Raw genomic sequence first — 9,764 nt, forward strand, 5'->3', positions numbered from 1 at the left:
TTGCATTGATTTTCTTAAGACCCAAAGTGTTTTGTTTATTTTCAGGACTGTAGGCTGCTTAGTTCTTTGCTTCTTGGTTTCCCAAGCAGTGTTGTCAGGTTCAGTTTTGTGTTCTGTCTCTTGGAGTGGGGCTTAAATCAAAGCAGACATTGATTGGCTATTCACAGAAGGTCTGTGCCAAAGTCACCCTAGAATATTTTACAGCAGAATAGTTTGTAAATCAAAGGTTTTTGACATGGCTGGTGTCCACATTTCGGTTTTGGAATCCTTCAGAGGATGTTCCCACCCCAAGAGACTAGAATGTAGTACTGAAAGGTCCATGTAGGCACCAGAATGACCCTCCATGTTCAATGAGTTGTGAGCTTGTTGCCCTTGTCTATGAGGTCCCTCTGTCAGTTTTGGGAAGGCAACAAAACTTTGGATTATTTGGGAATTTCCAAGGATCCCATTGGCCTACAACTCAACTGAATTTTATCCACTTTGCCACTGGCAGCCTCCCCTGGCTACAATAGATGGCCTGTTGAGACTCCATAACAGCTATTACTTGGAGTCCTTATTAGGACCAGCTTCATGGATTCTAGAAAGTTTCCACTCACTAGGTTTCTACACTATCCTCCAAATACCTTCCAATTCAAGAAGTCTTCTACATTCTCTCTTTCCCTTTAATATTGCCCTGGAGTGGATGGTACAGCATTTCTTGGTTAATTTGGGTCCATTAAATGAAAACTCAGAGATATTTTAAGAGTAAATGTGAAGGTATCTTCTCCACTAGTGCTTAGATTCAACCATGTTGATTCCTGGGAATTTCTCTCCTGCCTGTTTTTATCTTTAGCCCATATGACCTCCATCTATCAAGGTTATCTCTTTTCTTGATCTCTCCCCTGTTCTTCCTGATCTCTCATACCCTTCTTCACCCACCGCCCCTTCTCCCATCCTCTTTGTTTGCCCTCCATTCACCCTTCCCCAACACTTCCAGTTTACTCAGGAGATCCTTTCCCTTCACCCCTTTTCTATGGGTCCCTGTATGCCTCCAATAGGTCCTCCCTGTTTCCTACTTTCTCTAGGGTTGTGGATTGCAGGTTGGTTATTCTTTGCTCTATGTCTAACATCCACTGATGAGTGAATACCATACAAGTCACCATGTTACATTAGCTTCACCTTCAGAAGGGAAAATGATTCCTGGGAGCAAATTTGTTACTACTGAGTAGTATGAAGGGGCAAAATGTTGGGAGGCACTTCTCTAGGAATGTAAATATGTTGATTATCCACAGCTTTGGATTGTCAAATAATGTGGTATAAAGAACCATATAAAGGACATTGCACAGGAGAGTCAACTTGCTTGATAAAACAAACGGTCCTATACTCTTGTGTAAGGAGATAGCTTACAAATGACAGAGACTTGATGGGTATATAGAGGAATAGCAAAAATTTAAGGGTCACAGTGTTGAATTTGTGTTTCTTTGGATAGATGGAAAGTCAGAAATTTGGTGGGTGAATACTTGTGGTTTGGTGTTTATTTACTAGATGGTGGCTTGGTGTGAAACTTTCACGTACGATCTGTTGAAACCCTGAACCTTGACTATGTCTTAGGAGTGACAATGAGCATATCCATTCATATACTTCTGTACTATATGGAAATTATTTTTTCTAACTATTGGCTAGGATTATTGGTTGAAGTGGAGGCTACAAGTCATTCTACACCACAGGTGGTGTGTGTATTTTGTATATGAAATGTAAATTGACATCTATCCACAAACCTAAGACAAAGTTTTAAGTGAAAACAAGCAATAACATGAAAACAATATCTGTCTTTTCTCAGGGTAGCTCAGGAAATTGTCATGTTTTTAGCAAACAGTAAGTTCCTCTTTTTAAATTTTATGTTAGTTCTCTGAGAGATTATTGGAAGGTTTCTTAATCATATTCAGCCTTCCTCCAATTCTTTCCAAAGCCACTTTCCCTTCTCTACCCACCTAATTTTCTAGTCTTAAAAACAGAACTACAGGACCAATGAATCCTGTCCAAATATTCTTGTATGCATGATCTTCCACAGGACTGTGATCTAAATAACAGGGATTAAGGTCTTAGAGAAAACTTGCCTCACCTCATTCCAACAGCTAACAGTTGCCAACAGCTCCATGGCTATGGTAGAATTTAGAATCCACCTCCATTTTGTGTGAAGTGATTAGGTCTGGCTTGGACTTGCGCAGAATTGTGCACGCTGTCACAATGACTGTGAGTTCACATGTTTACCTATCCTGTTGTGCACAGTAGACACTGTTTCTCTAAAGTTATCTACAACCTTTAGTTCTTACTGTCATTCCACATTCCTTTCTGCAATGATACCCAAGTCTTTTGAGTATGGGATGTGATAGAGACATCCTGTTTAGGAATAAGCATCATGCTGTCTCTTACTCTCCTCACCTGGACAGTCATGCGTTTCTACATTAGTCATCAACTACTGCAAATAGGAGTTTTTCCAATGAGGATTGAGAGAGGCATTAATGTATTCATACAGCAAGTTGTTAGGAATTAGTTTAATACTCTGTTCAATTGGGAGAGTTAAAGCCATAGTTTTCTTCTAGGCCATATGACCTGTCTTGCTAGGGGTTTCTTAGCTTAATAATTGTTGTAGGCATGCATTTCAGCTTGTTATTCAGGAATGAAATTCAATCAGAAAGTGTTTGGTTATTCCTATGTTGTTGCATCACTATTACACCAATGGGCATGTCTAGGTCAGTCATTCTTCACAGTGTCATATCTGGGTATGATTACTGATTACTTTTTTCTCATTAGTATAAAAAAAAAGGTTTCCTACACTATGAAAGTTATCCAGTAGGTACAAAGTTTCCAGGTCAGTACAAACTTGATTTCTCTGTCAGGCTCTGGAGGCTAACTAAGACCAATGGCAATTCCAATGCCATTTTTTTTGTTTCAACTGCTACAATTAGCCATTCTTAGTTCTCAAAGATTTTTTTGGAGTTGTCAGTCGTGGTAGTGTGGGTTTTTTTATGTTTTGACTTGCATGGGTCTCACAGGGTAGCCCAGGCTAGCCTCAACTCATGATCATGTGCAGTCTGGTCTCAGGTTAGCAGCAATCTTCTCTCTTAGCTTAAAGGAGTGGTGGAATTATTGTTTCATAACACTACTACAGAAAATGCTGAAATTTCCACAAAATTCTTCTCTAAATCATACTCACCTTCTGTAGACTCCTACTATCTATGAACTCATGGGATGGATTAATCTCAATATGTGTGTAAACCTCTCATATGATTCAACTATCTAGACTTAAACACAGGGTTCATTTTTCCTCAGAAACATATAAAACACTGAAAAGGACAAGTGAAAAAACCAAAAAGTAATTCAATAGTCGTAGATATGATCGGTGAAAGAACTACAGAAATATTAAAATTATGGTAGGAAACCTTAATATTTCTTTTGTTTATGGTTTTTTCAAGACAGGGTTTCTCTGTGTAGCTTTGGAGCCTATCCTGGCACTCGCTCTGGGGACCAGGCTGGCCTCAAACTCACAGAAATACACCTACCTCTGCCTCCCAAGTGCTGGGATTAAAGACATGCTCCACCAACGCCTGCTGAAATCTTAATATTTCATGTTGGGTCAAATTGTTTATTGCTATTCATTTCAATGAACTGGTCATTGTTTAAATTCTTATTTCCTTCATTTCAGAGGAAGTAAATACATTTTTGGTTGTCTCATATATATATATATATATATATATATATATATATATATATATATATTGTAAGGAGTAGTCTTCAGCAGCTCAGGAATTGAAGGTGAGCCCTGGTATCAGTGGATTAATCATTCAGTTGCCTTTTCTGAGGGATTTAATATTCCAGGGATGGAGAGTGAGGAAAACTTAATTCTCTGGGCTTAGTGTAAAAGGAAAACACACACACACACACACACACACACACACACACACACACACACACACACCACTTTAGTGTCTCTCTATAATAGCTCTTTCTTTTTTATCAATATTTGAAGTTTTATTTCCAAAATTATGGATGTAAGAACACCCACTTTTACTACACAATGAGATATACAAGTTAAATCCAAAATTTCTTTTCTTTCTACAACAGTGGTAATCATTAAAGAAAAACAAAAGAAGCTGTGTGTGGTGGTGCATGCCTTTAGTCCCAGCACTTAGCAGGCAGAGACAAGTGTTTCTCTGTGATTTCTAAGTCAGAACAGTCAATAGAGTAAGTGAAAGGACAGGCTCCAACGCTTCACAGAGAAACCCTGTCTCAAAAACCAGAAAAAAGTAAAGCAAAAAGCAACAAACACTATCTTGGCCCTAGAAAAAATAGAAACCTTTTTTTACAGAACTGATGGGAATGAAATTTACTGGTCAAGAAGTATTGCATTATTTGGAGGTTATAATCTCTCTTTCTATATTTTTCAACATATATATATATATATATATATATATATATATATATATATATATCCCCGCAAAATCTTTCATGCACTATGCAAATTACAGTGTGGTTTCAGCCTAAATTTCAAGTGAAAAATTGTAAAGAATACAGGTCAAAGCAACATGTTTCTCATTTTCCTTACATGATTAAACATTTTACAATTACAGGTGAAAACCCAATGATCACCAAGAACCCACACACATTCAAGTCCAAATAACTTATTATAGATCAAAAAAGTGTAAGCAAGCAGGGCATTTTTCTCAGCCAGTTCTTTTACCATCAGGCTGCATTTTGTTGTTGCAAAGAAAGGATCAAACATTTTATGATTTATCATAAAAAGGTAGTCTTATAAAAATCTTGAAAGAATGATAAATCAATATTTTATACATGAAAAAATATCAGACAAAAAATTTCTACTTTAAGTCCCTGGGGTAAATACCCATTCATCAACAGTTTTTAATTAAGTCACATCAAGAGGCTGAGGGTAGAAATGTGTACAGGAATTATTCCTTATGTTTGATCACAACGCATCCAAGTAAGAAAGCTACCTCAGCAGCAACAGCTGCTGTTTTTGTTTCCTGACCTCAATGAGTCCATTGCTAATCTATTAAAATTGTGTCTTTCTAAACTTTCAAATATTCTCCCAAGATATCTTACTTCAAATCCATTAGAAAAATATCTTAACCTATCCTTGAGTCATTATTTAAGGCTTTGGTTTAGCTATGATGCACATTAAACCTGTGAACTCATTTCTCAACATTATGATTAAAATAACTTGAAATAACCTAGCCTTTGGAACTCAATTTTTTCTATGTGGCTCCTCAAGAGAAACACCCAAGTCCCAGATCTGTTACACTTCCTTGTTCTTATTTTTTGTCCTTTGCAGCCCCTGCTTTATCAGGAGTGGGGGCATTACTTCTTCTTTTCTTTACCTGTATTAATTTTTCCATTAAACTAGCCTCTATATTAATCCCTTAGTACACTTGTTAAAAACCCTTAATCATCAAAATTGTATTTAAACTAACACTACTATTGTATAAAGTCATTACTTCAATTAAACAGTAGAGCTTTGGAGGAAATGTTTTTGTAATAATCCATAGGTGAAAATATCCAGTAGAATGGGATATTTCAATGAGATAATCATGATAAATTAAAGGCAGTGGGGATGCTCCCATAGCCATTCACACCATGCCAGTTACCAGAGCAAAATGATAGTGGCATACTTGCAGAGGCATAGCTTTAGTAAGAGATATTCTAAAACTGAAGCAAGCCCTTGGGGCCTTTCCTTTCTGAGATTTACCCATCAGTGCTTGCTTCCTGGTGGGCTCAACTCCAGAAGGTCACTTGCCACCGGCTACTTCTATGACATGGCTACTGGGAATATGCAATACTGAAATTCTAAGCATGTCTCATCAACTTAGTAAGATAAATATTTATCCCATGTCTTATAATTTTCTAAGGCATGCGGTATCATCTTGAGTTTATAGCCTCCCATAAATCTCAGTATTTTCCACCCTCTATCATCAAGCATTGTAATTATTCATGTACAGCAAGGTGAAGAGAAAAAACTGTGTCTTCAGAATTTTACTCCACTTAAATGTGTTGTGGCCTCTATGATGGCCTCTATGAGTTTTATTAGTTAATTTAGGATGCTATTGCATTAATGTTCTTAGTTAATTTTCTCGTTATTTTGACAAAAAAATCACAGAAAACCACTAACGTTTGGAAAAGTTTATTTCAGCTTGTAGCGTATGACTATAGTCCATCATGTCAAGGAATCATGGAATCGGGAGGTTGAGGCCCTGGGTCATGTAGTATTAAGAGTCACATGAAAAGAGAGATGGATGCCAGGTCCCAACTTGTTTTCCCCCATTTTATTCCATCCAGGAATTGTTGACGGCTTTGCAGAATTAGATCTAACTCCATTCACGCAACTTAGAAACTCCCTCAAAGAAGTGTACAGATGTGTGTTTCCTAGGTGATTGTAGAATCCCTGAAGTGAACTATCACCATTAAGAATCATGTTACCTAATATAGTGTGGTTGAAGATGAGGCTTAGACTTGCACAAATGATAAATGAATATATGGATATCTTTATGAACAGAAACCAACAACTTGTGACACATGGAAATATTAAAAAAAAAGATCTTTCCCCAGGCAGACAGAAGACAGTGTGGAGACAAAGTTGGCAGCAGTGATTAGTACAATGGGACAACATATAGAGACATGCTTATAGAAATGTAGAGGTTAATCTCTAACTCTGAGACTGTCACAAATTGTCATACAGTAACAGACTTTGGGGGAACCCCAATGGAGGGCCTTACACTCCCTGGGAGCAGAGGGAGGAGGAGGTGGGGGGGCTGTTGAGGGGTTGGGGGAGGGGAAGGAGAGGGAGAAGGGATTCACATTTGAAGCAGGCTTGTTTCTAATTGAGCTAATAAAACATAATCTCTAGGGGGGAAAGTCATACAGAATGCCAGGGTCAAAGCAACTGAAGAGGAAGTGACGATGGTACACAGTAGGATTGGAAGCCTAGGGATATCTCTGGCTTCCAGTGGAAGTCTGAGAACACAATGAGCAGGCACAGCAAATAGACATCACTGACTCCTCCTCCCAGAGAAACCTGAAAGTGAAGCCACAAGTCCAGACCAAGAGATCAGATATAGAACATCAGTGAAGCCAAAACATGAATAAATACCGTGAAGTTGCTCACACAAACATGTTTTTCTCAATATGCCAAAGATCTTGGATTTTTCTTTGCCATTCTATTTTCTCATTCAGTAGCAGTAGTGGAAGCAGACTCCAGGCTGTGCCTGAAGAGAAACACACAACTCAACAGCCTATTGGACATCTGCAAGCACAAAATACTCTTCAGTATGTGATGATCCCTATTTCCACAGCCTTCGGAGTGAAAACAAAGATATCTTAATCACATGGAGACATTTAGAAAGCATTAGAATAATTGTAATAACTTTTGATGCTTAATTTAAAATCACTGACTTTCTTAATAACTACCCGGTCATGGGTAGTCAATAATCAATAATGTATGAAAGAATATTTCAATCTATCATTACATGCAAGTCACCATATTAAATTACCTTCACCTACAGAAGGAAAAATGATTCTTAAGAGATTTGTTACTACTGATGAGGATAAATGGGCAAAATGTGGGGAAGCACGTGTCTAGGAAAGTAAATATGCTGATTATCCACAGCTTTGGGTTGTTAAATAATGTGGTGTAGAGAACTAATATAAAGGACATTGAGTAGGAGAGGACAAAAGTGCACACAAGGATCAAGATGGTTTTTGTGGCTCTGTGTTCAGGGGAGACTCTAAGGGAATACAGGGCACTGTGGATGTACTGTAGCTGACTCCTGTGCCTGTAGAGGATGCCTACCATGAAGACACTGGTCCAGACCATGAGACCCAAACACAGACCGTCAGTGAAGCAAATCAATATCAGATTTAGTACAGTTGCAGTTTTGCTCAAAATAATTGCTGAGCAGTACCCCAACTTGATTTTCATGGTGAAGTTTTGGTTAGTACCAGATCCAACCACATCTATAGCTGTTTTGCTGTTTAGAAGCAGATGCACAAGCCAGCTGAGTGAACAGGACTGAACCATGTACTTGGAGATTGTGTGTTTAAGCTTCATGCACCTCGAGTTGCTGGGGCTGATTGTGATTGCCTGGAATCAACTCAAGAGGCAGGTGCAGTGCAGGGAAATGCCCCTGGACACTCGGTTACTGTAGAGAGTCAGTTTACATAAAAGGTCATCCAGGAGATTGTGCAAGCCCAGCTGTGCCAGTATGTGAGGAATTACTCTTGAGATAATAACCAAAGAATTGGCAAAAGACAAGTGCCTTAAAATCTGGTCTTTGGGCATCAGATTTTTTCCAGTGAGTACAGGCATGACATAGGGCAGAAGAATTGACCAATTGCCAAGAATCCCAACAGTTGTTTAGAGAAGAACAAAATCCCCATTGGCAAGTTCTCAATAGCCATGATCTTTTTACCTGAAACAGACAAAATTGACATCATCAATACATTCAGAAGGAAACATTTAAGTGTGTATTAATTTTAAGGAGCTCAAATTGTGTCACTACCTCACCATCATTTCTTAATAATTTTTTCCCCATTGAAAATCTCTAGAATGATTATTTGGCATTCATGAACATTTATCTTGATATCAGTCACACTATTGATGGATAGATACCAGAATGTAATGAAAATGACCCTTAAGTAGCCTCAGGTTTTCAAACTTCTAACCATAAATAAAAATGTATGATATATATATATATATATATATATATATATATATATATATATTCTTTATTACTGTCTTTGCATGTCTCATTATTGAAGATTATTCTCTGAAGAGATGCTTGTGCATCTCTCACAATATCAATGAGATTGTACCAGCCTAGACACTACTCAATAGATCAATGACTATTGAAAACGTGGTACATTAGTCTTGGATCAGTGGCTTATCAGTTAAGAGTGTTTGCTCCTTGCCAGTGGACATGTCAAAGGAGCAGCAGATACCAATTGACTTCAGGGGATAAGACATCAGGAACAGAACCCTGATGGGTGAATCTTGGATAGACAAGGTCCCAAGATCCTGGGCCCCAAAATGTTTCTTGCTACTTCTGTGTGCTTGCATGTTTGCCATTGCCAATTTTTCTTTTATCTGGTGTGAATGAGCTTGGGGAAATTCCCATTAATCTTTTTTTTGTTTGTTTGTTTTTTTTTTTTTTGAGACAGGGTTTCTCTGTGTAGCTTTGGAGCCTGTCCTGGCACTCACTCTGGAGACCAAGCTGGCCTCGAACTCACAGAGATCCACCTCCCTCTGCCTCCTGAGTGCTGGCATTAAAGGCGTGCGCCACCAACGCCCTGTTCCCATTGCTCTTAATGCAGTATCATCATCTCTTGGTAATATTCCATTTTGTTGGGCATTTTCCCAGGTAGTTTATTATGAAGATGATGTCCTGCTAAACTCTACTGTTTAACTGAGGCAATGATTTTATGCATTAGTCGTGTTAGTTTAAATAGTATTTTAATATTTGAGGGTTTTAATAACTATAGTAAGGATTTATGATAGAGGCTATTAAAGTGGAATAGTTAACATAGGTCAAGGTCGAATAAAATGTTACCCCTGCCTCTGATAAGGCAAAAGCTGCCAAGGACGAAAAATAAAACAAGAAACTGTCATACAGCTAGAGCACATCATTTGCTATTGAGGAGCCATATTGACTTCGGCTTCAGTCAATGATTAAGAAAAACAATTGAGTCCCAGAAGCACAGCTAGCTTAAGTTCTATT

General features: G+C 38.1%; 1 pseudogene; it reads right to left on the reverse strand.

The window, feature by feature from the left end:
- Positions 1-7,543: 7,543 nt before the first annotated feature.
- Positions 7,544-8,484, reverse strand: LOC113838803 (annotated as a pseudogene).
- Positions 8,485-9,764: the final 1,280 nt, after the last annotated feature.

This window comes from Cricetulus griseus, unplaced genomic scaffold, assembly GCF_003668045.3.
Source record: "Cricetulus griseus strain 17A/GY unplaced genomic scaffold, alternate assembly CriGri-PICRH-1.0 unplaced_scaffold_14, whole genome shotgun sequence".
NCBI lineage: Eukaryota > Metazoa > Chordata > Mammalia > Rodentia > Cricetidae > Cricetulus > Cricetulus griseus.